Here is a 14046-nt window from a genome sequence, read left to right as displayed (position 1 = left end):
CACCCAAATACGTACATACGGAATTCAAAACTTTCTTATGATTACCCGTTTGGCTGGTAACATGGACCCAGTCTGATGTAAACTTATTGAATATTGCTGCTGAACTCTCAGCCATTGACTGTATATAAGTTATATAGAGATACAGTCTTTATTTTTAATTTTTTTTATTTTTTTGAAGGCTGCAGTCAAAGCAAATTATTGTAAAAACAAGACAAGTCAACTGTGGAAAAGTAACAAATCAGAAATCCTGTTAACAAATAATATTACAAATTGAAGAGCACTGATGAAGATAAGAGGAAGCATTTCAAGTTAGTCATTCTCTCGGTGAATACAAATCAAAATAAAATACGAGGAGATTAAAAAATACAAACATTAAAATAAATAGCTTTATTATTTCAACGTTTAACAGTTTCTTATTATTAAGGAAGATAATTTCTTAATTTTTGTCAGTCTGTATAAAAAAAATAGTAACGTAAATTGCGTAAAGGTCTGCGTGATGACGCTACCGGCGTGCTGTGCGGAGGGGGCGTGGCCGACGGCTTTGGCTGCTGCAGCCAGAAAGAAGCAGTGAAGGAAACAGTGCGGCAGTTTGAGGACGCTCTCCTGCTAACAGTTTGTGTTTCTGCTCGTTAATCGGATATTTAATCCCGCACGCAGCCGAGCCCGTAAGTAGAGTTTATTTACGGTAAACCTTAATTTAGGTGACGCCGTATTAAGATGTTTTTTGTCGGCTGTTTAGAGCTAATTTCTGCGGATTTTGTCAGTGTTTATAGTGCTGAGTGTAAGTTGGGAAACGGAAGCGTTGGTTTGGTTTCAGTGAAGAAGACAGTTCACAGATAAAACTTGTAACTGACGTCTAACGTCAGACGCAGAGGACATTAACTAAGACAGCACGGGGGGTATAAATGCGCTGAAGTGTTCAATGTTGTACTGACAGGACATATTAAGATGTGTAGGTGGTTTCTTGAGTGTGGCAGGCGGGTCAGAGCGCAGAAACGCTGCTGCCTCTATTACGTAACTTATTGAGGAAAACGATGCGTTTTCCTACAACCCCGTGCCTCTGTGTGTGTGACAGGAGTGTAAACATACACAGTGTCCTGCTATGACACCGCTGGGCGTGCTTACAGCAGTGATGCTGCGGCTCATGCACGCATCAACACGGCCATTTGTTCTCGCGTTACTGCGTGTGGATGCTGGCACATGTGGTCCGCGCACTTTACTGCAGTTTTTTTTCTGCTGGTTTTGAGTTTCAAGGTCAGCTGGACATCGATTTCTGAAGAGCTGATGATGCTCTAGAGGAGGAGGAGGAGGAGGTGGTGGTGGTGGTGGTCGTGGAGGGTGACCTGCCAGGAAATAAGGCCTTCAATGCGAGTGTGTATGAATGGATTTAAATTAGCTTCAATGCTGGTGCCAGATGATGAGCAAATAAGTCTTCCAGCTGGCTTTTGCATCTTTGATTTCAGGCATGTAAAGAGACCCCTAAAAGTTTAGTCTGGTTTATTAAACAGTATATATATATAAACAAATTACAGTATATAGGTTATAATCACACATTTGTGTGGAACAGGTGTTACATTTAGGCAGTTTGAGTGTGTTTTACTTTGCTTTGGTGAAAGTATTACATCCTTCAGGTCTGTCTTAATTCTTCATGTTGTAGTGTCAATAAGGTGCTGGGAACACTCCTTAGAGATTTTGGTCAACGTTACATGATAACATTGCAGAGTTGCAGCACATTTATCGGCTCCACATCTATCAGAAGATGGTGCACTGTCCAGGGACCATGTCAAGGAATGGACATGGTCAGTAAATATACTCAGGTAGGCTGTGGTGTTTAAACGATGCTCAGTTGGTACTAAGGGGCCTAAAGTGTGTCAAGAAAATATCCCCTATACCATGACACCATCAGCAGCAGTCTGAACTGTTGATATGAAGCCATACAGATCCATGCTTTCATGTTGTTTACATCAAATTCTGACTCATCTTTCTAATCTTCTATTGTCCAGTTTTAGCGAGCCTGTGTGAACCATGGCCTCAGCTTCCTGTTGTTATCTGACCGGAGTGGCATACAGTGTGGTCTTCTACTGTTGAGATGCTCTTCTGCATACATTGATTGTAAAAAGTGCATATTTGAGTTACTGTTGCCTTCCTTTCAGGTCAAAGCAGTCTGGCCATTCCCTTGTTGGCCATTCTCTGTAAACCCTGATGATTGTGTGGGAAAATCCCAGCACATCAGCAGTTTCTGATTTACCCAGACAAGCTGCCATGCCACATTCAGTGTCACTTAAATCACCTTTCTTCCACATCCTGATGTGCAGTTGCCATGTGATTGGCTGGTTAAAATTTGTGTGTTAACGAGCAGTTGAACAGCTGTATCCGTCTGGTGAAGTGTTCGCTGAGTTTATATGTAATATTTTAGAAGTCAGGGAGGCTTTGAAACAGTGATTTTTTTTTTAATGATTTCTTACAGTTTTTTGTTTACATCTTTGCCTGTGCAGCAGTTAAACCGAGTAATGGAGACAGTAACTAACAGAAAAAGAGGGAATTCTGATTATGACTCAGGATTGGCCACATTTGAGGGTTAACTTCCTCTAAATAAATCCAGTTTATGAGAAAGAAGAGCGGCAAATACACTTGCTTGCTGTTGATCGTTAATTACCTTCGAGTGAAGAGGCTTTGCATGTCAAGTTAAATAAATTTAGTCCCTGAATTTAGAAAGATGGCGTATTGATTCTGTCTGTATTGACAGATTGATGTGATTTGAAGCCATCTGGTCACTGCCCTCCTCTGTCTGTTATATTTGTGTGTGCGCGTGGTGACTCATCAAACTCTCCCACTCAGTGCCGAGCTGGGGGTCAGGCGGCAGCACGTTGATTCATCTTCATCCGCGTCTCCCTCTGCGCTCTCGTCATGTATACAGCGAGCACGTGTGCGGCGGTGGTCGTGGCAGATGTTCTCTGTTGTCTCATTACCCGTCTGTTTTAATACATGCAGGAGGAGAAGTATGTAGCTTACATAATGAGGAGGAGGAGGCCGGTTGGTAATGAGCTGTGTCATCCTCTTCATCAAAATACATCGCTCCATAAACCCTCGATGTTATCAGGTCATGTTAAACACAAAGATGGAAAGACAGTGGAGATGAGCTAGTAGATCCGCTGCCATCAGCATTTTGCTGGGATTCAGGACATAAGCAAAACTGAATAAAACCAAAGAGAAACGTTTCATCACATCTGCTAGTTCTGGTTTCATTTATTGAGATCAGCGACTAATGAGAAGTTACTACACCAATAACTAGACTGTGGGTATCTGCTGATACCAAGCACTGGTCTGATACAAGTGTAAAACTAATTTAAAGTTAAATTAATAATATCTACTTTGAGCAAAGTCTTGAGCCACCTCTCACTTCTTTATATTTTGCTTCCATGGAGCCAGACCTTTCTTTCATTTTTTAAGTGCTCTTGAACAATAGTTCTCCAGGCTTTCTGAAGGTTTTCAAAAGTTCTTTTTCCTTTTTTTTTGTTAACCCATGTAACACTGACATATGAATCACTTGAGCACAAAAGGCTCCTTACTCAAGGGATGAACCAGTGTTGTGTCTGCACACAACAGACAGCTCAGCAAAGAATCAATTTTAAAATGTATCTTTAGGCACTTTTTTACTATCATCCTGCCACAGAAACACAACATTTGTTTCCATTTCTTTAGTTGAATCTATGAAAATTGCCAAAGATAAGTCCATGGAAAATTCCAAAAAACAAAATAGTATTTATTTTCACAAACATGTTGATTCCCAAAGAGATGTTACTTGAAATTTTTTGCATATCTCAGCATGGTGTGCAGTTTGTCCTTTTAAAAATCAGAGGAAATTGGACAATCGGAGGTCAAAGAAGTGGCAAGCCTAAAAAGAGAACTGTCTACAAGAGATGAACTGTATTTGAAAGTCACGTCTTTAACAGTGAGAAAAAAAAATCCAGCAATCCTGCTTTCAGCCAGTGGTGTCGGAGGTCTGTGTCTAAATTAATGAATTATGAACACAGTAAAGTACCATCATCTGGAAAGCACCTGATTGGCAGTGGCTTCATGTTCCAGCATGACAATGACAAACAAAATAAAGAAATGAGCGGTGACTCGAGACTTTTATACAGTACTGTGTAACGAGACGTTATCTCACAGAGGCACCAACAAATATTCTAAAGGTAATTTAAGGTTACATTTCAGTTTCCCGCAAAGATGTCTTCATGTCTGTTGCAGTTCCAACTGATCAACAGAAACTGAAAGACATGTAAAGCTTTCTTGCAGTAGAGTATACAAACCAAATGTTATTCACATTTAAATACCATGCATGCATGCATGCATGCATACCATGCTTATGTGGCAATTGTACTGACCTTTAATCTCTGATATACAGTTGAACAGGTCTACCTGAAAGTCTGGTGAGTGTAATTTTAACCTGATAAGTATCTTATTTTTACCATATCTTACTTCTGTTCAGGAAAAGAAAAGGAAATAATTTTAATTCCAGATTTGCAAGAGTTATTTAGTTTCTTCTACAAATATCTTTTGTGAACAGTTCTTTTTAAACCACAAAGAAAAGTTCTGGTAAGAAATTAACCATATTGTAGTAGACTTAGAGTTTAGATAAAGTCCTTACACGGTAGTGTCTTGCCCAAGGATACTTTAGCATGCAGACTGGCACCAGTCATCAGTTTAGCAGATGACCTGTTCTACCGCCTAGCTACAGCTACCCGAGCAAACTTAATAAAATAAATAGTTAGTAAAATACAAGGAGACCAGTTCAGATTGATTAAGAGGAATTTGAAAAGTTCTGCTTCAAGCTAGTGTAAAATTGTAATGACGAGTTGGCTATAAAATAGTTTAGATGCTTTGATTTGACCATGTCTGCACTGGTTTTTCAGATGGAAACTGAAAACGAGTGTCACTTGAAACCGGTTCCAAATTTTTCCAAAGAATGAGACTTTTATGTGCTTTTATCAGCTTTATTAATCCATGCAGGTTCTGGCTCATTATATTTTCTGTAACTTATTTCAGTTGAGGTGAAGCCAACAGCAACATGCTGAAACATGAATGAAAACGATCGTCATGCAAATATTTTTTCACCTCCTCCATTTTAAATGTGGGAGAAGGATTTCAGATAATAAAGCAGTTGTATCCACACTGAAAATGTGCGTGGGTATACTTGTTTCCTCATGTAAAACCAGGTTAAGAATCAATAAAGGGACTCGATAAAGAAACACATCAGTAAGCCAATTCGATAATGACTTTGCTATCAATAAAGCCTCTGTCAAATAGAGTAGGAAAAATGTATTCCCGCCACTACAGCTATTATAATATGCAGTTTTGAATGTCCGAATTTGTTGCTTAGTCCTCTGTGATCTAAGTCTTCACCATTGCTTACCCCAGTGGTGTCCAAACCCAGGCATCAAGGGCCGGTGTCCTGCAGGTTCTAGATGTGTCCTTGATCTATCACAGCTGATTTAAATGGCTAAATTATTTCCTCAACATGTCTTGAAGTTCTGCAGAGGCCTGGTAATGAAGTAATCATTTGATTCAGGTGTGTAGACCACTATTATCCTTCTATCAGAACACAAAATATTGATTTATTTGATTGTTCTCTTGAGTCTCTTTCAGGGAACAAAGAAAAATAATCCTTTGAACTTGCGCACCAAAAACATTTTCTCCAAATTAAGTAAGTAAAGTAAGTTTGGAGTTTCTTTTCAGATCCTTTCTAGCTTCTGTCCCTTTAAAAGCCATCTGTTTTCTCATTGGCTGCCCCTCATAAACAGATGGCTTGAATTGCAGGTGGGTGGAGCCAAGATGTCAGCTCTCAGTGACATCAAACAGAGCCTAATGTAAGAAAAGAAAGCATTTGACACTGAGCGCAGAGCAGTCTGAAGCCTGGGGAATGACTGACCTTTACACGTGGTGATCTCATTATGCTTTTAATATGAGAATCCACCATTGTAACCACACAGGCTTATATTTGACACCATTTTGGAGAGGTGCAGTTTGGGTATGATGGGACACCTCTTGAGGAGATGTTGTTGCTTTTTCTGGCAGAGAAGGTATTAACTGGCTCAGATATTTGGGAAGCAGCGAGCTGGAGACAAATGTTTGCAGACAGGCAGGGAAAATAGGAGGATGCAAACCTTGAGGAATGATATACTGATTTCTCCCTGCAAGACAAATAAGAAATTTATTTAGAATTTCTTTTAAATTTTGATTTGCCCTACTGCTTGTCAGTGCAGTCTAGTCTTTGTGAACTATGTTTGCAGATGACATCGTTATCCATAGTGGGTGTGTAAAGGAGGAGGAGGAGGAGAGTCCAGAGTCGCAATGAGGGTGCTACACCAGAAGCCTCCTTCTGATCGCTTTAGTTGCTAGCAACCAGTTGGCGTGATGAGTCCTTCCTTTCACTGAATGTTTAAGAAACTAAAGCCCTGAGTGTTGATTTTAGAAAGTTCTCTTTTCTTGCTCATCACCCACTTTTATTAAAACTGCTGATATTGGGATTGTGGAGAGTTATAAGTAAGTAGGTAAAATGTATTTATATAGTGCTTTTCACAGCTAAAAATCACAAAGTGCTTTACAACACAAGAAATGGAAATATAAAACAATGTAAAACAATAAAAACAACATAAGAGGAAATTAATCAAATGCTTTTCTAAATAAAAATTTCTTCAGCTGTTTTTTAAAAGGATCAGTGGAGTCCGTGCAGCATAGAGACAGTGGAAGAGAATACCACAACTGTGGTGCCACTGCCTGAAAGGCCCGATCACCACGAGTTCTAAAACGAGTGCACGGTACCACCAGCAGTCTCTGATCTAATGACTTTAAAGCTCGAGAAGATGAATTTGGTTTCAGCAGGTCAGATAAATATTGGGGAGCTTGACCATGTAGGGCCCTAAAGGTTAGAACTTAAATTTTAAAATGAAACCTAAAACTTACAGGCAACCAGTGAAGGGAGGCTAAAACTGGAGTAATATGAGATCTTCTCTTGGTGCCTGTTAAGAGACGTGCTGCAGCATTCTGCACAGTCTGAAGATGATTTAAGGCTGATTTGTTGACCATTACAGTAGTCTAAATGGGAGGAAATAAAAGCATGAATAATCGTCTCAAGGTCAGGCTTTGACACCATTAGTCTGAGTTTTGAAATATTCCTTAAATGATAAAAACAGTTTCGGACCAGCTGCTTAGAATGCTGCTCGAGCGACATCGAGCTGTCAAATATGACACCGAGGTTTCTGAGGCTCGATTTTACATAAGGGTCTAAGAAGCTGATATGCTGCCTAATTTCTGAGGCCATGTTGTCTGGAGCAATAATTAGAGTTTCTGTTTTATCAGAGTTTAGTTGGAGGAAATTGTCATTTAACCATTGGTTGATTTCTGTCTGTTGCTCTTATTGTAATTATAACTTTAATATTATTGTTTTGTTTACTCTTATTGTTGCCTGCTCCTAAACTAATTTCCCCTTGTGGGACAATAAAGAATTTTAAATTCAATTGAAATTGAAATTCTGCAGCATGGTGGCACGGTAGTTAGCACTGTTGCCTCACAGCAAGAAGGTCCTGAGTTCAATTCCACCATCAGGCCGGGGTCTTTCTGTGTGGAGTTTGCATGTTCTCCCCGTGTTTGCGTGGGTTCTCTCCGGGTACTCCGGCTTCCTCCCACCGTCCAAAGACATGCAGCTTGTGGGGATAGGTTAATCGGATAATCCAAATTGCCACTAGGTGTGAATGTGCGAGTGAATGTGAGTGTGAATGGTTGTCTGTAGGGCTGCTCAATTAATCGAATTTTAATCACGATTACGATCTGGGCTTTCAACGATCATTAAAAATGACTGAGCCGATTATTAGCCCCCTCCCTAATTTATCCGCGACACCTTAAAGGCCGGTCCGTGAAAATATTGTCGGGCATAAACCGGTCCGTGGCGCAAAAAAGGTTGGAGACCGCTGATTAAGAGGACCCGAGGGAAGCTCGGAAAGCTAAGCAGCAGTTATTTGGAGAGTGACTGCCGTTGGTTGAAAAGAGAGTTTAAAAAAAAAAAACTTCAGTGGTGTTGCACACTATTTTATATTATTTTTTTAAAGTCATTGTTAACCCTTTAAAGCCGGTGGACTTGGTTCTATAGTAGGTCTTAACGGGTTAAATAAATATCGTCAAATAATCGTGATCTCAATTTCAGTGAAAAATAATCGTGATTATCATTTTTGCCATAATCGGTTTGGCTGAGATGAAAGTTATAGTTTTTACAATTTCAATTTCAGTGAAAATAATCGTGATTATCATTTTTGCCATAATCGAGCAGCCCTAGTTGTCTGTCCCTGTGTGTTAGCCCTGCGACAGACTGGTGACCTGTCCAGGGTGTACCCTGCCTCTCTCCCTATGACAGCTGGGATAGGCTCCAGCGCCCCCCGCGACCCTGAAAAGGATAAGCGGAAGCGAATGGATGGATGGATGGATGAAATTGAAATTGATTGCTGCTAGGCCTGCCACAAATGATTATTTTGATAGTCGACTAGTCACCGATTATTTTTGCGATTAGTCGACTAATCAGATTCTGCATCCATTGGGAGTAAAACGTACAGCTTATTGCACCAGCAGCATCTGCTCTTATATAACTATCATTAGCTCACAGCTTTAAGTGTTTAAGGTATGTGCTAACTAAAAATAAAGACAAGATGATAGTTTATTAAATTTTAATGAAATTTGCAGATTGTTTCGGTGAAGTTTAATAAACTCCTTGCTATCTAAAATATAACGGGACATCGGAGTATATTCTTGAGCATCTCACACTCCTGATGATCAGTTGTCTGCTTGACGTTTATTCAGCTGTGTAAAAACTATAACTTTCATCTCAGCCAAACCGATTTACTCAGGAACAAATAAAATACTGAAACGGGCTCTAGTGAGCCTTGAACCCCGGCTATCGAGCTAGTGGGTAACAGACGTCTCCGAAAACGTCGGAACGCTTTTGAAAATATGTGGTGTCCTGATAAACTGAGCAGATATTTGAAGTTTACACAGTTACATTCTTGCCCGAAAATATGTTAAACGTTTATTTTGTGACCCAGAAAGAATGATAAGAGTAATATTAAAACTAACTAGCTGCCGCCATTGTTGGAAACTGAGCTGGGCCGCGCTGTGAATTCTGGAATAGGTTGGGCCACGAAGTATACACCCGACGCATCCTTCAAATCTAGAAAAATGAAGGACGCATTTGTCAGCCCCATTTTTCGGAGTCTTCGAATTTGCACAGTCTTTGTCGTGTCGCTGTAACGTAATCGGCCTACAAATACGAGCACAGGAGGATGCGGTTCCTGAATTTGGACACAGCTACGATACCGGACACTGCTTCTTCTTCTTCAGGGTTTAACGGCAGCTGGCATCCTTGTGCATGCAGTGCTGCCATCTTCTGTTTCAGTCCGTTATTACACAATTAAATCCTACTACTTATTTCTGCATCTTTCAGGATCTTACAAAGCTTCAAATGACGCGTCGACTATTAAATTAGTCGTTGACGATTTTAATAGTCGACATAATCGTGACTAGTCGACTAATTGTGGCAGCCCTAATTGCTGCTGTCACTCTTAGTTTGTATGAAAGATGCAGACTTGTCTGCAAACACTCAACTACTTGCAGAGGAGAACTCAAACTGGTGTAAACTGGAGATGGGGCCTCAGTGCTGCATTTAACACATTAAAAGGGCCCTGATGTTGGAAGGTGAATGTTCTTCATTTCTGGTTTGTGTTGCACTTGTTGCAGTTGACAAATGTTTGCAGACAAGTTGGCGTCTACCATGCAAACTATGGCTAACTGCAGCAGTCTGCTAGCAACCAATTTCAAGGATGTTTTTGTGCAGCACCCACTTTACCTCACATCCAATTTCAACCATTGACTGCCAGGAACCCCAGGGAGCCCCTTGCCAAACGGTAATACACATTTTTCCTTAGCAACTAGTAGTTGCCTGGTGGTTGCTGACTGGGCCGTACTCTTTTGTGACCGGGGCCTAACAACACTTCTTAGATGAGGATGATGAATTTGTGAAGTGTACTGTTGCTGTCTGCTTGTGTCTTGTTTGTAAATGATTTGAAAGAAAATCAAATGTGCAGTGATATGTAGAGGGAAAGGAAGAATTCTAGCGAGGAAGGAGGTAGGATAATATAAGCAATGCTGTGTTTTTGGTATATACAGTTGTCCATATGTGTCTGCGGGGAAGTGAAATCTTAGTCTTAAAGGGTGACGATGACCTTTATTTAAAAGGCATTGAGGTGAGTAACCAGTCAGGATGTTGGCATATCTTACTTTATTGGCTTCTTTACTACCCCCTTCCTCCAACACCCAGCCTATTGATATTATTTTTGCCTACAGCAGCCTTAGTGCTCCGTGTTGCCGCCTTCATCATGGTGACATTTTTTTGTGTCATTGTGATGATTCATTATTAGTGACTTACTTCTCCTTCGCACCAGATAAGGTCACGTAGAACTGTTTATTAGCGGTTTTTCTTTCCACCCTTATGAGCAAAATAAATTTTTCCTGCACATGCAAGCACTGAAGCATTTCACTTTTCACACGACTCAAGGGACAAGACGGTGAAATAAAGCCAGCAGTCTGAGTATCAGTTTTCACAATTAGAGCCGTGGAAAGTTTTATTTTCTAGTAATTGTAAGTCAGCTTCACCACATAGAGATTTTATGTTAGATAACTGTTGCTTTCATGGCTGAAGTGTGACTGGTAGTTTTACTGTGTCATTACTAGGGGTGCAACGATATTCGTATCGATATTGAACCGTTCGATACAGTGCTTTCGGTTCGGTACGCATATGTATCGAACAATACAACATTTGTAATTTATTTTATCAACTTTCCTTCTGACGATGCTGTCTGTGTGGAGCGCTCAGTGGATCTGCGCTCGACAGTGCAGCCTAGGCGGAGTAGTCGAACGCAGATTCACTGAGCGCTCCACACAGACAGCATAGTCAGAAGGAAGAGCGCAGGGCAAGCTAGCGTGACAGAAGTTAAGCTCTCCTTGCAACATGGCAAATTGAACCTCCCCCACCCTCATTCAGATCTGGCGTTTGGAATTATTTTGGTTTTCATGTGACGTATGACCCTGAAGGTAAGCGAGTCATGGACTAAAGTAAAACAGTATGTTGGATGTGCCGTGCAATGCTCAATTACATGGGTGGGAGCTAGCGTGTTAGCGCAGTTAGCTTGTTAACGTGTTGGCCATCTAGCCCCATGCACGGGGCGATCAGGGGTAGCTCGTTAACGGAGATTTGCCGTGTTGTGGCGTTAAGGTCATTTTAACGAGGTTAACCTGAAAGCACTAGTGGGAACACAACGAATATGACTGCACATTTACACCAATATCATCCTAGTGCAAAGACAAAAACAACAAGCATGCTACTAACTTTACCCGAGTCATTTAGAGAGCCGTTAGCACAGGATTCGCCTTATGGGGACCTGATATGTTTAATATGTTGCTGAGAATATAGCCCAGAAGAAGCGGATAGTATAGCTTTTATTTTGGAAAGAGACATTTCTCTGTAATAAACTCTCTTTTCCAAAGATGAGTGATTCCTCAATAAGATACAGGGCTCGCAAAATCGCTAGCCCGACGTCCCGGGGCTAGTGATTTTTCCAGTCGGGCTACCAAAATCTATCTCTTCCCTGCCCGTCGGGCTATCGTAGGAAGGAAAAATATATGTCAATGCTTCTGCATTCTTTCGGAAATGTAGCTGGGTAATTATGTCATTGGCATCGGTGAGCCACTGTCAATATGTGACATATTGAAATCGCGTTTGAATTTGTGCTTGTTTTTTGCTTTCACTTTGCAATCGCGCGAACTGTGTATAGAGAGCGACAGCACTGATCTGTGAGTGATGATAATTTGTGCACCAATTCCTCTGACATTGTCTTATTAATCGTTAGCTTACTACGCAAACATGACAAGTGAAATCTCCCGCAGCAAGCTTAAACATGTGAGAGGTTGATCGCGCAGAGAATCGCTGAGCTTATGTGAGTGCGTGTGTAAAAGCAGCAGGATTTATTTCAGTTTTGCTGAGCCAAATAAGACAGGTCAGGGTGAAGAAGTGACAGCCAAAGAAAAGCTTACCACAAAATGGAGAAGTTATGACAAATCAGACTATAAGGCAAAAAGAAAGTGCAGCTTTATGGTTTCATGGACAAAATAATTTCTGTGGCTGCAATATGATGAGCTAAATAACCAGGGCTGCACATAAGTGGTCCACAGGTGCGCATTCGCTGTCAAAATAAAAAACACGCACAAGGGTTAGGGTTAAATTTAAAAACTGTACTTTTGAGTTAAAATATATATTTATAATTTTAATAAATGACAAATTAAAAAGGCATGAACATTTTATTTTGTATCGAAAAAATATCGAACCGTGACACCAAAGTATCGAACCGAACCGTGAATTTTGTGTATTGTTGCACCCCTAGTCATTACAAACATACTTAGTAAGTAGATAAAGGGTCGTGATTGAGAAAAGGATGAAGAATAGTTAGCAAAAAACAAAAGGTGGTTTCAAAACTCCCTGATGTTTGTGCCCACATGATGAATTTAACCCCTGGAGGGTCCTAGAAAAATGCATACACTATTGGGCTTAGAGCCACAAATCGACCTAAGACCCTCCAGGGGTTATTAATGGCAGTTCAGTCTCTGAATTCATGTTAAAATCTTATTTTAAGCCACAATTAGAGCACAAGCCAACTTAAAAAGACTGAGTTTTGACAACTTTTAAGGACAAAGAAAAAACATGGATTTGCTGCTTTTTAGTAATGACAAATGCCACCATCCTGGTGTTGTAGTGCTGTCAAATGTGCCAAATATCACATTTGATTTTGTGTATTGTATTTTTTAGATGGGTTTTTAAAAGACAGAATTGATCTTGAGTCTCACTTTGTGAACAAAGCACAGCAGAATGGCCCTTAATAGATTTGTTGACCTGTCCCTTTCCCCAAAGAGCCAGTCTACAGCAGAATTTGGGAATGGTGTATCGAATGCCAACTTAATATAAAATAGTTCACAGTATGTAAAATCTCACCACTAGATCTCAGTTGATTGGAGATTGCAGTCGACTGAGTTGTTTTCTTTCCACTCCGAGTTTAAGTTCATAATCTATGGTGGTCAGTGTAGGACTAACAACTCTGGCTGCCGCAGCTTACCATGTGAGTTCACATCTATGTACTTCGGAGGAGGCTGTAAAACTTTGTGGAAGGAGTCTAATACAAGTTTATGAGTTGGTGAAGCTCACTAATGTCTGATGACAGCAATATGGAGATGGATTTTTGAGGATTTCTTAAACGTTACTGTTGGTAAGCGTGGATGTTTTTGCTGCTGTTAGCCTCTGTTACCTGCTGTTAGCCTGCATTAGTGAAACTTTGCTTTGAAGTGGATTTAACATTGTTGGACTCGGACACTTGGTGAATAAACTCTCATACTATGAGAAAATGTAATCAAACTGTTTATCAGAGGGAAATGTTAGGACACTGGAGCCTCACATTAGTTGATATCATGTTCGCTGATAACCAGCTGCTGTTGTTTAGCCAGCTTTTTCTCAGCTGTCTGGAGATGTGAGGGTCGCATTTCTAATCTGCTGACCGTAATTAACTGCATCAATATTGTGAGTAAATGAGCATGTTTAAGCACATTATCATGTGTTAGAGCCCTGACTTCAGTTGAGGAGATGAGGCTTGAAGTAAAGTGGATTGAAAGAGGTGGCGATGTGGGAGGAGAGAGAGCAGTGGTAGAGGAGGGGATAGATATAATGAGAAAGAGACGATGATGATAATATACAAGTACAAATTTAAATGGTCATATATAGTTGGAAGGAGCTACTTGTTTCTTTCCAGAGAACCTTAAAAAGAGACTGGATGGGTCACGTGCAGGACATGCTTAAAAAGTCAAATTTGTTTTGATGTCTTTGTCACAATTTATAAAAGTCATGGCTGCCTGCTGACGCCTTTCAACAGGCATTACCACAGTGGCTGCAGATTGGCAGGTGTT

At 40.5% G+C, this 14046-nt stretch overlaps 1 protein-coding gene across 14 annotated transcripts in view; it reads left to right on the top strand.

Moving 5' to 3' along the window:
• The first annotated feature begins 543 nt into the window (after window positions 1-543).
• inpp4ab (inositol polyphosphate-4-phosphatase type I Ab) overlaps window positions 544-14046 on the top strand; it is a 79332-nt gene continuing 65829 nt past the window's right edge. For 13 of the 14 annotated variants that reach the window (XM_085449224.1, XM_085449231.1, XM_085449226.1 and 10 more), the window contains exon 1: window positions 545-665. The gene's annotated coding sequence lies outside the window, so the exon portion shown is untranslated. Of the gene's footprint in view, window positions 666-14046 lie in introns of all 14 variants that reach the window. The other variant, XM_085449232.1, reaches the window with a different exon arrangement.

Source organism: Copadichromis virginalis, linkage group LG23, assembly GCF_057382275.1.
Source record: "Copadichromis virginalis isolate Kocher_CV1m ecotype Utaka linkage group LG23, C_Virginalis_male_GT1.1, whole genome shotgun sequence".
In the NCBI taxonomy this organism is placed as follows: domain Eukaryota; kingdom Metazoa; phylum Chordata; class Actinopteri; order Cichliformes; family Cichlidae; genus Copadichromis; species Copadichromis virginalis.
The sequence above is the reverse complement of the archived record's forward strand: the minus strand, read 5'-3'. Positions and strand labels throughout refer to the sequence as shown.